At 36.3% G+C, this 14,578-nt stretch overlaps 1 protein-coding gene across 2 annotated transcripts in view; it reads right to left on the reverse strand.

The window, feature by feature from the left end:
• The window catches only part of ITGA1 (integrin subunit alpha 1), a 73,601-nt gene that overhangs the window by 46,778 nt on the left and 12,245 nt on the right, over positions 1-14,578 (reverse strand). The window contains exon 1 of one of the 2 annotated variants that reach the window (XM_086869863.1): positions 11,386-11,449. The exons of the other annotated variant lie outside the window; for it this stretch is intronic. The gene's annotated coding sequence lies outside the window, so the exon portion shown is untranslated. Of the gene's footprint in view, positions 1-11,385; positions 11,450-14,578 lie in introns of those variants that run through there. 2 annotated transcript variants of the gene reach the window in all.

The following is a 14,578-nucleotide window of genomic DNA, read 5'->3' on the forward strand; positions in this document are numbered from 1 at the left end:
TGTCAACTTCTCTCTTAATTATCTCCACAAGTCCATTCACTTCAGCCTCTGAACAAGGACAGATCATCCTTCTAGAGGTCTTTAGAGGCATGCTCTTCCCCTTTCTCACCTCATGATGGTGTTCAACACATACCATGACATGAAATACTAAAGTCCAGAAATGCCAGCCCATTTGCTTTCTCCTAAAGCAGCCAAAGGTTACCTGTGCACCCTGTACTCCGTTCACATGATATCCTCCACCATCATTTCTATCCTCTGCTGATACACAAGGAGTTCCATTACAGTGATGTAGTACTGACAACCATGGTTTCTTACTCTGTAGTCATTACAGGAAATGGTCTTGAAGTTTCCTGAATTGGTTATGAAACATTCACAAATCTTGTAATTTTAATGCATGTGTTTCTAAACCTCAGTTATAACAGCTGAAAATATGAAATGCTAGTAACTAAACCAGAAGATGAATTAAAAATGCCAGTGATTTACTACCAAGTACCCAAATCCTCATGCTTCTGAGTAAGGTCAAATTAGAATCAACAATAATAATGCTTTCTTTTAAAATAAACAAAGCTAGAAGAACCAGAAGAAGCTAAATGGGCCAGACTGGTCAGAAATAAATTGAGGTGGTGACTCCACACAGCAAAACAAACCTGTAGACCTTGTTGGCAAAGAATATTTTGGAGGCTAAATGTAATGAGCTCAATGGGGATCTTAATAGCTCAATGGAAGACAAAACCAGTTTACAGTTTACAACCCACACAGAATACACATCTGGTTCAGGAAATCCCTTTAGTTGCAGATACTTGGAAACTGGAACAGGAATGTTACATATGATTGCATGGTTACTTTTTGTATGTAGCTATCAGCTTACATGTGCTCCCGAAGACACAATACTGGACAAAACATGATCTTGATTTGATAAAAAATATGTACAGTATGGCTGTGCTTTTACTCTCTCATCTTCCCCTTCTATCTTAGCCAGAAGTCAGACGTTTTGAAGTTTGACTTCATACACAAACTGTTTGGCATATTTTAATATGCAAATTTATTGCATGGCCTTCTCTGTGTCCTGTGTGCTTTTTGAAACATCATGAGCATATGTTTTTGCATTAAAATAAGGGTCATGATAAGCAGTGTGAAATTAACGTACAAATAATTAATGTATTTAGAGGTAGCTTGCTGCATTTTCCATAGATCCTGTAAAAGGAAATCTTACAAGCCAAAGTGATGTTCAAAACTGCAGATGGTAAACGGAAAAGCGGAGTTTAAAGTGACCTACATTACACATGTAGCTAACAATAATCTACTGATGTATGGCAACTTGGCTTTCGTGCTTTATTTCAATTTTTAGTAGACAGAACACTGTACCCAGGAGCTAATGATTCAGAACATTTAAAAATATTACTGATTGTGACTGTGAAAATTATATTATTAACAATATCTAGCTTGAACTCCTTCAAACTTCCAGTTTCTGTATAAGATGGTATGTATTCTGTTTCTGGCTAACTTGTGCTTTAATTAAGAAAAGTATTGGCAGAAGCAGTGGAAAAAGAAGAACTACAGGGAAGTTGGAGATTATTCTCTTCAGAAGTATGGGAATTAAAGAGAAAATCCATTCTCTTATAAGGTACATAGTATTTTACTTAATCACAAATTATGTAAATAAATTAAGATTTTGAACTATTTCATTTTATGTTATCAGAATGATTGCGAACAGACCAAAAGCGACTGATACAGTCCATAAATGCAGAGTATGAAAGTTTCTCTAAGGTTAAAACTGAAGTTCCAGTTTTATCTCCATCTTTTACAAGAAATGAGGCACTGCAGAAAACCTGGGACAAAGTCCCTCTCATTGCTGACTTACACTGAGCAGAACATGAGCTGATGCATGTACCATTCTTTGCTTAGCACAGCTTGTACCTATACATGAAAGGTTAACACTCAGTCACCAAGACGACAGCACAAATATTATTTGAATTACAAACCTGGAGTAGTAGCTCATACTTGTCCAGTAGCCACTAATAAATTCTTTTCTGTTTTATTTAATGAGTTCTTTTAACTAAACATTTGCACTGTCTGGATAGTTATTCTGCCTCCAAACCATGCAAAACCAGACTTTTCTAGGACTTTGGGTATCTTGTTCACAAGCATATTGCCTGGCTGGCCACTCTAATCTTACAAATACAGAATTGGCACCCTTATTTTCCTAAAAAGGTGGATATAAACATAACCCAAACTGTAGAACAAAGCCTAACACCTGGTTCTTTACTGATGAAAAATAGATCACCATAAATCACCCACAATAAATGACATCACAAAGACCAACTTAGACAAGAGAAGAAAATAAACTGAGTTAGGATATTTTAACTGTGTATGGTCTGTGACAAATAACAATTGCATCCTCTATAAATAGAGATTACCTGGAGAAATACAAATGTTTTCTTTCAAAAACAGGAAAGGACAAATTTACACTTAGCATTGGACAAGGCTAACATATTGCCTGTGCACTACTACTCCCTGACTGCATGTGGTCAAAAGTTATTTTTGTTTCATTTCATACTTTTCACACTTCAGATGTTTTTATCAATTCATCTGCATTTTGAGGGAGACTGAAACAAAACAGCTCTAGGTGCATCAAGGAGCACCCCAAAACAAGTAGAAACTTTTTTCATAAGTATGTACATTTGGTAAATGGTGGGAAATTAAAAAAAAAACCCAAAAAAACCCCACAGTTAAAAAAATAAGACTGCTTTCATCCTGGAATATAAGAGAGAATGCAGAAATTTAAGCTGAAGACTAAAGTAAGATTGAAATGCTTTATGGGGTTCTCGTATACTGAGATATCTTGGAAAATAAATGAAAAGAAAAATTGCCTTAATGTTGGTAGAGTGGGTATTACAAACAATGGTGTTGTAAAGATATTTTAAAAACCTGCAAACAGAACAGGTGTGCAGTACAGCAACAGGGAACTGTGCATCAAAATGTATTGAAAGTTAGGTGATATTAGAAAAGATGTCCTAATTGTAAGATAGCAATCGTCTGCCTTTAAAACTATTTTACACTGATGTTGCAAAGATTACCTGTCTCATGGTGAAACCATCAGCATATGAGCACGCAGGTGGGCTGCTGGTAAATGTGACTCAGTGACAGAAGCATTGTTGTGGCTTCCCACAAAATCTTATTTTCAAAATGGTGGCATATAGTATCATGCTCTGCAATTTGAAAACTCTTTCACCTGAGGAAATTGATACTGCTGTGTGTTGTCACCTGCAAGCCCGAGCTGCAGCTCAGCTTGCTGCAATCAAGCCAGCCACAGAGAACAAACTGTGTCCCTCAGTATGTGCAGCACTGAGCCTCTGGAAATAAAACCTCCTCAAAGCTGGATCCTTTGGCTGCACCAACACAACACCATGCACTTGGGTCGGGCTGGGCTGCAACTGGCTGGTAGCAAGGAAGGCTGAACATGTGTCTTCTTGCAAAGTCATACCTACAGAAATGCTGTTTTTAAAATAATGGCTCAAACATGTGAAAATGGATTATTTTCTGGACCAGAAAATCTACACACTTTAATTTTTGCTTATGACTTTTTTTTTTTTTTTAATCACTTGTGATAATGTCACCACAGAATTACACAGCCTTTTCCTATGAAAAAAAGACTTAGCCACTGAGATGCCAAATGGAAGAAAATATGACAGCATTGTACAATTGCTGTCTGTGAGTTCGGGGGCCACAATGCTCTGGTCTTACTGCGGAAGACCAAGGAGGCTGAGGGAGGAGTTCCTGTTGCATTCAGTTCTGCCTGGTTTCAAATAAAGCTGTATGTATATATATATATATATATATATATATATCAACTTCAGAAACTTTTTCAGTACTGCTTAAATCAAGCCTCTTCTTTTTCTGGGCTACAAAAGAACCTTTGTATGATTTTTCCTCCAGCATTTTTTCTTTAATCTTTAACCTTTGAAGAGCAAAAGACTGACTTTCTGGAAAGAGACTGAATAATTAATAGACCACTTCTTATTGAAAGTAGATAAATATCCCAGAAGACTATGAAATATATATTTGAAAGTAATTCCAGATGCAGCAGCCAAAAGCTTTTCAAAACTAATTAAATGCTTTGTACAACCCATTAAATAAAGCTCTCTTTGCTGGTTTTGTACTAAGTATTTTATGCTGGAAAATAGTTTTATAATGCAGTATCAAGCCTGAAAATATACTGAATCAATGCATTGTTATGTGCTACCAAGAGTAACACAATGCAAACAGCAGAACTTTTGGAAATAAGATGGCAGAGACCAAGGATACGTCCCCCACTCAATTAGCAGTGATCGGAATAAAACTATTTTGTTCAAAATTTGGAAAGTAGTCCTCTCATCGTGACAATCCTTAGCACTTTGCAGTTTCAAAAGAAAGAAAAGAAAAAAGCCTTAGAAATATGCATGTCACATACAAAGAACTTTATGAGGTTTGCTTCTTTACTTGTGCAGATGTACAAAGTCTTAGCAAATTCAGCAATTTGATGGAAGTGAAACAACTCCTACCAAATGTTTTATCTTGTCTCCAACAACTTCCAGTCCATCTTTTGCACATAGTTCTTCCATCAACACTTAACTCCACACAAGTTCCTATAATCTTTCTATTCTCTTGACATCCACCCTCCTTTGCTGCCAAAGACCATTCCTCATGAACACTCCACTGGAACTTTCATTTCCTACCACACAGCTTTATGTGCAAGCCCCATATTCCAGACAGAAAACACAGCTAAAATGAACACATAGGTTGTTTTCTGAAATAAAACCCATCAGTAAGACTCAAATAAGACATTCAATTTGGTTTTCCTCAACCATTTGTTCAGTTATGATGAATCCCAGCTTTGCTGGCTGATGTTCTATAAGCTTTCCATTGTGTAGCCTTCTTGAAACTAGCATGATAGGTCAAGTACACCTTGTGCTGCAGGAAACACAAGATACCCAAAGCCCCAAAGCCACTTCTTCCACAGTGATTTTCTGTTTGACTTCACACTATTAGGCTGTTTTTTCACACAAGCATAGCTTGTGTATTACAGGTCAATTCTGTTGCTCTTAGCCTAAAAAAAAACCCAACTAAGCAGATCCAGTATGAACTTCACTGCGTTTTTTTAACAATTATGATAGCAATTGAGTGTTATTTTAATTATTATGTAAAATAATTAATTAATATTTTCACTATTCATTTCATGTTTCCTACAAAATTAAATTCTGTGACTCTTAATGGGAGAAAGCAAACCTAAATTATTTTTTTTTTTCATATTTAAACAAATAGTTGCCATAGCTTTTCTATTCTTTTCATATGTCACTTTGAATGTTCCTCTTTCTTTGATTCAATCCAAAGATATCGATGGCTTGTGCAATAAGAAGCACAAACAATTGAGAAGGTTACCCCATCACTGTCTGGTTAAAAAAATGATATGACCATCCTTACATAGCACCACTTTATTATGTTTAGTAATTGGTTATTGTAAATGTATCTTTGAATCAGAGATGCATTTTACGATACAGAGTTTATAATAGGGAGTTAAATTCAGAGTTGAAGCTCATAAAAAACACATGCATGGCTGTAGAATTATGTCAGAAATTTCAAGACAGAGATGGTAAGTGTAATACATGCTCAAAAGTAAGAGTCATTTGTGATTCAACAGAGGTTTATTTTGAGAAGATGGAGAATGGTGACTTTTGTCATTATGCAACATCTAAGGCCGACATCTTTCACAATTTTAGTATGCTAATATAGGGACTAAGGAAAAAGAGAGTCCTGAATACTCATGACACTGGTGAATCCTTTGATTTGAGGAAATCACTACTTGTCAGTGTTCAAATGTGAATTGCAAATGACATTGTCTACATATTTTTAAGTTTCTTTTTAAATCCATGCTTTGTACTTGTTTTTTTTTTTTCTCTTTCCCTTAGCAATTTGCAATATATCTTTGAAAAAATAACTGTCGAAACTGAGAAAAAAATGCTAAACACTTTAGGCAAATTAATGCACTTCTTAAGGTAGATATATTTCCACAGCACTGTTATTTACGTATAAAAAAATCTAAGTAGACTTTAAGAGAGTATGAACCATTGCATCAAAAAAGACCCCCAAACCAGTCACTCTATCTGATGGGTCTATGATTCACCAGTCAACTCCATCAAAATGAAAACCAACTATGTATAAAATGCCCCAGGACAGAAATTCCTTTCAAACTTTGTGGGAACTTTGATAATCTGAGAACTGGTGCAAAAAATAATGCCTAAGTGAAAACTCATGCTACTATCTCCCTGCCAGGACTGCAAGTGTACTCCTTTCTCTCTCTGAGAAGGGATTGCTCAAGATTATTCCTTGAGGAATTGAAAGACTCCTTGCAGCAGCACATTCTCAGTAAGCGATCAACAGCATGCTAAATAAACTCTGACATCTTAGCTAAGTGATACAGAAGCCTGTGCACGTACAATCCTTTGGACATAAGCATTGAAAAGTCTAGAACCAGGAGCCGCACCTAAACTAATTCCTCTCTGAGAGGAGGCTAGAAAGCAAGAGAACCTGATGATACAACAGAAGGGTCTTCCTGACAGCTTTATCTGTCTCTGCCCTCTACACTGGGAATGGTCAAGTGTCATCAGATCTTGTTAAACCACTGAATTTGTCAATGCACTGTTTTATATCAATAACATATATAGGTGTTTCCTCCTATGAGTGAAATACCTCACTCCGTTTGTTACATGGATGAAGGAAAATTATTTTTTTGCCTTCCTGATTTGGTTCTCTTACCGTTTCTTTTCCTTCCCCAGTTGTTTTTAGAGATTGTTGGGTAATTTTTCTGAAAGTCTTAAGCTAGTGCAACTTTTTCCATTTTTTTACTTCACAATGACTATAACTTCTGTCTTTCATCACCTTTGGCTGAACAAAATAATTGGATTCTCTCAACCAAATCACTCAAGGCTTCAGAAACAGAAATCCTCCAAAAGGAAGTGTGACCCACTCACATCCAGCTAGCTAGAGCATCAAATCTAAGCCAGTTTTTACATAGTACAACAAAAAGAGATTATTTCTATGAAATGCATCAATATCAATTCAGCTGTGATCCAGTTTCTTTTAGAGTGCAATGGAAGGGAAAAGATGGAAGCTTATAAATATCTAGTTTTCCTTTGGTCTTAAACAATTTTGCCATGCAGTGATTTGGCGTAAAAAAGCCCAAAAGCAGGAAAAAAATTAAAATTTTGTTTTGACCAAACAAAAATGACAGACAAGTGGGGCAAAGACACACTTCAGAATTAAATCTCAGACATGTATATTAAATCTTAGACATGTATATTAAAATGAAACATGCATATTAAAAGAAAAAATCAACTTGCATAGTCAAGATGTATAGAGACAACTTACCTATTATTTCCCATGATAAAGCAGCTATGATAATTTTTATTTAAACACAACAGAAAAGTAATTTTTAGCTGAATTGCGTTCTAGTACAATAAGTGGAAACCACTATGTTTCTGCAGCTTCTTATGTCATGGCTATATAAAGCAGAGTTCTGTTTCTCTGTATGTATTCCCATAATACAGCAGAGACCTGAAAACTCTAAAACTTCAAAGTGTTTCTCAGCACTAAGACTTAGTTTATTCTTCAGAAAACTTGTTATATAAAGCTAGCAGGTTCCAGAAAAAACATAAATCAAAATAATATTCACTAAACTGAACTCCATTTAAAAGACACACAGAAATACTACAGCAGTTTAACACAGAAAACACCTTTACAAACATCAAGTACCCTAGTAAAGTTGAAAAAATTTAAAAAAAAAAAAAGGTATGTGCAGCTTTCTGAGAGAAGAAGTGGAGAGTAAGGGATAAAACCTACTGCTGCCAAAGGCAAATTTTGAAGTTTAAAAATGCTTGATATGGAGTTTGGACTAAAAATATGAACCATCATCCAAATAATTCATTTTTCCTATTGCCTATATAAATTCTTTGTGATGCATCAAATGTACTGTCAATAATATCATTCAAGATATATTTTTTTAAAAATGTTTTCTTCTATTGGTAACCAAAAAAGTTGCTACAGTGAGAATATAGTTGATAAGAGATTGCTACAGGCAATAATGGAAAATAAGTCATGTATTTGTTGAAATGCTGGAATTTCCCCATGAATGGTCCCCAGATGCTCTCACACAAGGTCAGATGGAAATGCTTCTTCATTGCCAATTGCACAGAACTGAAATGCCTGCAAGGAAAGCCAGCCTGTCCTGCAAGAACATGAGGGAGCAGGCACTGCCTGTTTGCACACATCAGGCCTGCCCTGCTCATAGCAAAATCCTGAGCGTGCTCCAAGCATGTGCCAGCACAGTAGTGACTTTCTACTAAGACATACAGAGCTCTCCTGGTTCAAAATCTATCACTTTTCACTGCTAAAAGAGAAGATAATATTCAGTTTGTTTCCTTAGTCGTCTCTACCTATGAATTAACTCTGATGAAAAATCTTTTATTGTACTGGACAATTGAAAGAACATGGCTCTGTGATAACAAAGTTGACACTTATAACTGAGAAAAACAAGTAGATAAGAAAATGGAACTGGAAATTACCTCAGTGATCATTAAACCAATTTTCCATTAACCATAAAAATAGCTGCCTAATCTAGTAAAGACTGCAAAACCCACACATATATCATGAAAGGCACTGCATCCTAAGAAAATAAAAGTTAACTCATTTGGTCAAAGAAGACCAAGAGAGTACCTGGTATTGCACTAGTCAATTTATAAGACTGTTACAAAAGGTATTTTGCAGTTTAGCACATATTATGGTCTAAGATAATCACAAGGACTTTCACAACCTTGATGTGTCACATGATAGTAGCTCATCTCCAGTCTACCTGTGAGGTGAGCATAATTTACAGGAAATAGATAAAACTACACTTTCTGTAAATGAATTCCTATACCAGTAAGCCAGGAATTGTAAGACAGTGTTTATCTGTGACGATGAGAAAAAAGGACAAAATCAAAATGCTTTCCATCAAAATGCAACTTTTCATCAGTACCACTTATGAAATAAGAACAGAAGATGCATCCCTACCAAGAAACTTATTCCCCAAAACGATTATGAGGAACATGTTTGGAATTGAATATGGTCAATATTGGTGACCATTTCGTTGTCATTTCACAATACAGCTGAAAAATACAGCAATTTTTAAAATTGCGGTAAAATTTTACAGGTTTTTAATATTTTTCTTTTATGTGGCATATTTTTATGGTCAAGATACTTTTTTAAAATGAAATGCTAATAAATTCTCCAAAAGCAACTTCATCATGAATTACAAAAAATGATTCACAACCTACTGAAAACTTTAGCATAATATGCATCACCAACAATATCTACAAATTTTTAAAGACTCAAATACCAGTAAGAACATGAACATCTCTTTTGTTGTATCATTGCTGTAGGGATTTTTTCTGGTAAATTAATTGAAAGTGCTGCAAAATTAATCTTAGGTCTTTTTACTGCTAATGTTATTTTTTATTGGTCAATAAACAATTCAGGGAAATTTGGAACCAGCCATGAAGAAATTATAAAAGGAAGGTTCGCTTCCCCCCAAAAAAACTAGAGCTGGATTCTAGAGGTAGAAAAACATCCTGTTTTTTAGATGCAGTTTAAGATAGAGTTTTCTACATGAATTACTGGCACTAATAACTTTCATTTCCCACCCACAGCAATGAAGTACACCCATGATTTTAAAGATATCTATCTGGACCAGGCCTATTCAGAAAGTATCCTTGAGATACCCGAAGTACCATAAAGAAGCCGTTACTCCTTCTTTCAAACATCTGCATCACCCTCACAGAACTACCATGGAAGCTTAATAGGGAAGAAATTGTCCAAGCTGAATTAAAGTTTGCAAAACTAAGGTCAGTTTTGGGGTCATTTAAGAATGACTCAGTCTTCTGTAGCGAACAGGACCTGCAAGTCTTAAAAAAAGGACCTCCTAAAAAGTTAAAATTAACCTTATGCCACCAACTTATATCCCGCAACACTCCTGTTGCATGTATGCTCTACCTTACCACAGATTTAACATCAGTCTTACGCAAGTAGCACCTCAGCTATAGTTTCAGCAGAGACTGGCAGATGACTTCCAGCTTTTCCTTCCTTCCCAGCTATGAGGCAGCACAGCAGTGCTGATGCTGAGCTCTTTCTATTCTTTGGTCTACACCTCTTTGGATACCACTGCTGCCTTTTTATCAGATACCCCAGTTGCCTTTGTAGGAAACAGACTTTTCCAAGCTGTGCTGACAAATACAAAGGACCAATACATAGCTGCTCACTTCAGAACTACTGGAGAAAACATGCTTTCCAAAGGAAACACATTTAATGATCAATTACTTCAGTCTAGCACCTGTTTACAAATAAAACATTCAAAAATTATTTTTTAATAACCTTTACAGCTCCTGGAGGACATCTAACTGGCAGAGATGGAAAGTGCCCATTGAACCCTTATCAGGTACCTAATACAAGCATTTTTTTTCATCATTAGGTCAGAGCTAGACGCTGTCTGACTGTGGGTCAGAGTTGTGGTGAAGCTGGTGCCACTGTCGAGATGTAGTGTGAACATATGTGATAAGAATTAAACAGATATTGAAGAGGGCAACACAATGTTCTGATGAAAAAAACAGCAAGTGCTCTGCTTCTGTTCCAAGCATGGGTACAGAAATGGTGAATTGATTCCTATCTGTTGCTGGCAACTACATCACATTTCTCAGGGTGAACAAATTCCATATAAAAGTGACCTTTCACTCTCATTTTTTTCTGACTGGAAGGCTGTTCCAATTTCTCATTTTTTCATTAGTAGGAACTTTCTGCTCTCTAACATACATTTATTTCTTGCCAGTCCTTATGTCAAAATAAAAGTGCTTAAAGTAGGGAACAAAGTAGTATTAAAAATATTCTAGAAATAACCAAAAAAGCTCAAATTCTAATTACTACTGTCTAAAGCCCTAAGCATTTTTTCAGTGATGATTTTCTCTTTCAAAAAAAACCCCACGTCAGTTATGAATTTGTATTACCTATTTAGACAAAAAGGCAACTCTTCAAAATTAGGAAAGGTTGGACTCCCAGTTGTCAAAATTAATTGTCAACTTTGTTTTTTCTGAACACTTATCCTTGTTCATTAAAAACCACTTTGTCTCATAAGACTAATACACAGAACCATGCAAATCTACACTTGGATAAAACAAATGCAGATAGCTTAAAACAGTTTAGGCAGTCATAATTTACCAAGATCACAATGCCTGTGACTGTGTACTAACAGAGTTTTAACAACTGATTTCTGGGTCTTTCCAGAGAAAAGGCCTAAAAACCTGTCATTTGACTGATTTGACTTACTAGTCTGTTTATCTCAGTTGAAATGACATGAAAAACTGTTAAAAACCGTTAAAAAACGACCAACAAACCTTGTAACCTTGTTAAACTTTGATTTAATCTTTCTCTTTTTCTTCTAACCAGATGCCCTTTCAAAAAAAAGCAAAAAAAAAACCTGCAAGGTTTATTTCAATCAGCTTCTGTTGGTTTGAGGTTTTTTTAATGCCTGACTAGAAATTTTTCCTTTGCTTATCACACAGACTGCCAACACCACACAGTGAAGTGTTTGTTTCACAAAGAAGTATTTCTGAAAAAGAAGGTGGTTTTCAGACAGGTATGAAAGGAAAACAAAGACAGTCTTTCACAAGGTTCAAATACAGCAATAGCAGGGTGGCCCGAAATTACTCCATAGTGAGAGGATTAGCAAGGTCTCCATATCTCTAGACTCTGTCTCAGGCTTAAAGCTCCTCTCCCCCAGACACACACAGAGCTTAATCACATCAGCTGGCATCTTACCCTCAACCAAGCATGAGTTGCTAGAACTGAGTACAGATATTTCAAACACGTACTGCGTCTCCCTTTAGAGAAGAAGCCACATATCCAAAACAGCATCTCATGTTTTCCATTAAACCATAGCTTTTCATCTTTCCTCACAGCTCTGGAACTTGGAAAAGCTCCCTCAGGAGACAGCTGCTCTTTTTCTGCCTCTCACCCTGGCTGTCCTAGTAGCGCCTACATACAGCCCTGCAGCAAAGGCAGCCAGTGCCCCAGGAGACTTGACTTCCTGCCAGATTGTCAATGTTCACCCAGCACTGTTTCTGCAAATACATTTCAGCTTCTCTTAGACAACCTATCTCAGAACAGCAATTTCCACTCAGGAGAGGAATAAATTATATGGGATACACCAGTTCGCTTAATCAAATGGAAGCGGTACCTGTTTGGGAAAGATAAAAAATGAAATTAACTTCTCTCACACCTAAATGAAACTATTTATCTAAAACACTTGAACACTGCGGGTCAAAGAAAAGGCAATGTTCTTCAGCAAAACTGGCTGTAGCTTTCAGAGCTTCAGAAATATCCATGAGCATTTAAAAACTGTCAGACTTCCTGAATTTATCACTTGCTACCAAGTTCCTCCTACAGTAAACAAATCTTTGAGTCTTGCTGATAATTATCAACCCTGCATCCTGAGCCAATCCTGTAGCTACCAAAGCAACTACAAGCCAAGAATCCAGTTAGCTTTTTCTCTTACTAAAAACACACACACACATCTTTGCATATGAACCCTTTCAGTAAAAGGTGTGCTAAAAGTACTTGTTCTAATCAAACAAAAAGTACTGCATGGGAAAGAATCAGCCCATCTTCAAAAGCAGATTTGCTGGTAGCTGCCAGGTCCAAAATGTTTTTGAAACATGGAAATTCAGAACTTTTTTCTGAAAAAAAGATGAAGTGTGTTTGGTAGGTACAGTCCTAGCTTTCAATTATTTTCCTTTCATGTACAGACCAGAAATCGGAAAATTGCCTCCCTCATCACATGAGATATCATGCCTAAGCCAGTTGTGATTTAGATATCTTAGACAAGATATAAAAATATTTGTTCAGTGTGGAAGCTGTGTTTACCAATGACACTGACAGAAAAGGGAGCACCTTTAGCCAAGTGTTTACTATGAAAGAAAAAAGTCTTAAGCTTTGTATCTTCTGTTCCATTTGACTTCTTAAACCCCTACACTCTTTCTTTTCTATTCCAGGCTTGGCTTTGACTAGAAATTCCATTTTGGACCAGAGAAAACACTTCCCATCATGTCTGGTATGTACATTCCTAAAAAGGAGGACTGGTTTCAACTAATTAACATTCTCTAATGGAACAGCTACTTTGCCAGAGGATTCATGATCAGCTCTAATTTGACTTCTAAGCAATTATTCGAGCAGCATGACAGCAATTACATTAGCTGTGAATGTAGCATTTCCCAAAAAGAGGACAATAAATTAAAGACTGATATAGCAAAAAACTGACAAGACCTGGCAGGGCTTGAAAGCTGCTGCTTAATGTTGCATTTCCCAGAAGACACTGACTTGGAAGGAAGGGCTGCTCTGATACCACTCCCCTTTCTATTTCTTATACAGCACTCAAGTGGGACAAAAGGAAGAATTATTTTCAGACAACAGAAAAAACAACTATGATTTCAGAAAACTTTTCCTCACACTTTATTTTAGGCTGACACCTTAGGAGTAAATTTCTTTCTCACAGAAAAGCTGTAGAGCATCTCTAAAATAGTCAAGCTGACAGGGCATATGCAGTTTGGTTGTTAGACTAAAGACATGCCTTTCCTTTATATTCTGTATCACACAAGCATTTGATTACCCTCAAATCCAAGTCAATGCCCTATTTGAGTCAAGCATAAAATATGTGGCAAGACTAAACATTACACTTATTCAGCAAGTCTTTGGGCAACTGTCACACAAGAAGCTTCACAGCCTGCATTTGCTCTTTCCACTGCTGAAAAAGGCCAGGCTCAACCCCTGCTGGAGCCTGAATTAAGGATCATAATTATCACAAGACCCAAATGGTTAGGCATTTTCTTAACCCTAAATTTTTTGAAACTTCAAAATACTTCTTTCCCACACAAAATCTGAAAGAAACAGTCCCTAAAAACAAGTTGTGGCCATTACAGGAGAAAGATACTGGAAAATTTTCTGCTGCAATGCCCTGTCATAGCTCTCTCCCCATCATCTGCTAAATCAAATCCGAATTGAGAAATCTTCAGATTAAGGCAACCGGTGCAAGAAAAAAAAATCAAGTTTGAAGTTCTGCCTATCTAAAAAGTACATAAATAAGTACTTTCCTAAAGTCATTCCTTCATTTTTTTATGTCTCCTGTAGAGATTCCGATTTTAGGTTATAAACAAGGATTCCTAATTGGAGACCTTCTAATTGCTGCTTCACATTTTAAAAATTGCTTTCTTAGGTCTTTTGTAGAATCAATAGACTACACAGTTGAAATAAGGCTTCAAATAATGCATTCTGACAATATGGGGATTTTCCCTGCAAGACTCAGTGTCTATTCCTTTATGAAGCAGGCTTATTTTCTTTAAGAGTGCTATGAAAATCTCACTAAAAAAGTGAATGGACTGGGTGATCTAAAAGACACATGCATATGAGTACATTTTTCTAGATGTATAATCCAGCTGCCAGAAAGAAATTTGAGAGACTCAAGTGA

The sequence above is a fragment of the Cyanistes caeruleus genome, chromosome Z (assembly GCF_971803275.1).
Source record: "Cyanistes caeruleus chromosome Z, bCyaCae1.hap1.1, whole genome shotgun sequence".
In the NCBI taxonomy this organism is placed as follows: domain Eukaryota; kingdom Metazoa; phylum Chordata; class Aves; order Passeriformes; family Paridae; genus Cyanistes; species Cyanistes caeruleus.